This window comes from Propithecus coquereli, unplaced genomic scaffold (assembly GCF_000956105.1).
Source record: "Propithecus coquereli isolate 6110/MARCELLA unplaced genomic scaffold, Pcoq_1.0 Scaffold5, whole genome shotgun sequence".
NCBI classification, from domain to species: Eukaryota; Metazoa; Chordata; class Mammalia; order Primates; family Indriidae; genus Propithecus; species Propithecus coquereli.
Window position 1 is genome coordinate 5,375,130 of NW_012150840.1, and position 1,618 is coordinate 5,376,747.

The following is a 1,618-nucleotide window of genomic DNA, read 5'->3' on the forward strand; positions in this document are numbered from 1 at the left end:
AAAAAAAAAAAAACAAAAAAAACATGGGTATAACTATTATAGTTCTTACCTCTTTATTTGATGGATTTCTTACCAGACATCTGGGGGATACAGTCTGTGTTAAAGTACAGGTGATCTCAGATCCAAGGGGGAGGTACATCCTGTGAGGACTATAATAAACTGTTGGGGGAAGATGAGACAACCTGATTTTTGCCTTAGAAAGTGTGTTTCTCCCTTCTTTTGATTTCTCTGTGATATGCAAATTATATGTGGCATTACTTTTAGGTGTTAAAGTACATTAGATCTTTGAATGAAGACTCTACTGTACATGGATTCCTACTGCAGCTACCTTTAGATTCAGAGAATGCTATCAACACTGAAACAGTGATCAACGCTATCGCACCTGAAAAGGATGTGGATGGGTGAGTGTGGTTCGGCTTCCTATATCACGTTGCATGATTCCATTTATACAATAATACATACCTATTTGGGGAACACACCATTTTTGCTTCTAGAGAATAAAGACACCTCATTACCTTTATTTCCTTCTTAATTTTCATCACTTTTATTGTTTTAGATTGACTAGTATCAATGCTGGGAAACTCGCTAGAGGTGATCTAAATGACTGTTTCATTCCTTGTACACCTAAAGGATGCTTGGAACTCATCAAAGAGACAGGTAAAAACACACACAAAACAGCAAGCACCATTTCCTGGAGCCTGGGCTTGACAGGTGGGGGGAGAGAGGAGGGACACCGGGCCATAAATAAATAGACTTGATTGGCTGAGGGGCCTGTCTATTAAAGGCTTCACCTAAATTCTCTCTTACTTTTCTCAACAACCCCATGAAGTAGGCATTATTATTGTTCAACAGCTAAGAAAACAAGCTCAGACAGATACTTGAGTAACTTGTCCAAGAGACAGCAGAACCAAGATTTGAACTCGGGATTATTTTTTGTGAAAAAAGTAACCTGTATGGTAATAAGAATCCAGATAATTTAAAAGGGTAAACAGTGAAAAGTTCCCACTCCTGAAATGGGCACCGAATCTCGACTGTAGTTCCAGGACTCGACAGATGGCTAGAAACGGATCTCCTGAACAGTTGGCCATCTCATCCCGTCACTAGTTAGCACCTTGCTATTTTAATTTCATTATGAATACTTTTAGCAGAGATTATTTTTTACAAGGGAAGTGGGTCTTATAAAGAAGTAGGTCAGAAGTTTTAAGTGGAAAGTTTTGGCCGGCATAAATGAAAGTTTTCTGTGGTTGGCGAGAAAAGGTCAAGCTATAGGCCTTGGGGAGAGCTGTTATAGTTCACTCCTACAGCTACATTTATATTCTTCAGCCTATTTAGCAAGGAATGTATTACAACTTGAGTTAAAAAGAAATCCCGTAAGCTATAGCCACTGTAGGCCTCCCACTTCCTCTTGTTGATGATGCCATTATCACTTGCCCTGGTGTAGCTTCAAGTCTTTTACTGAATCTTAAAAAGTACCAAAAGTGACCTTTTAAACCCTTTGCAGTATTTACTTCTAGATGTTAATGATGTTAACGTATAAGAGCTTATCTTTTTCTGATAAAATTGATATTATGCAAGAAGCAAGGGGCCGGGCGCGGTGGCTCACGCCTGTAATCCTAGC

The 1,618-nt window shown here is 39.1% G+C and overlaps 1 protein-coding gene across 1 annotated transcript in view; it reads left to right on the forward strand.

The window, feature by feature from the left end:
• Window positions 1-1,618, forward strand: part of MTHFD1 (methylenetetrahydrofolate dehydrogenase (NADP+ dependent) 1, methenyltetrahydrofolate cyclohydrolase, formyltetrahydrofolate synthetase) — a 60,305-nt gene that overhangs the window by 24,036 nt on the left and 34,651 nt on the right. The window lies entirely within an intron of this gene.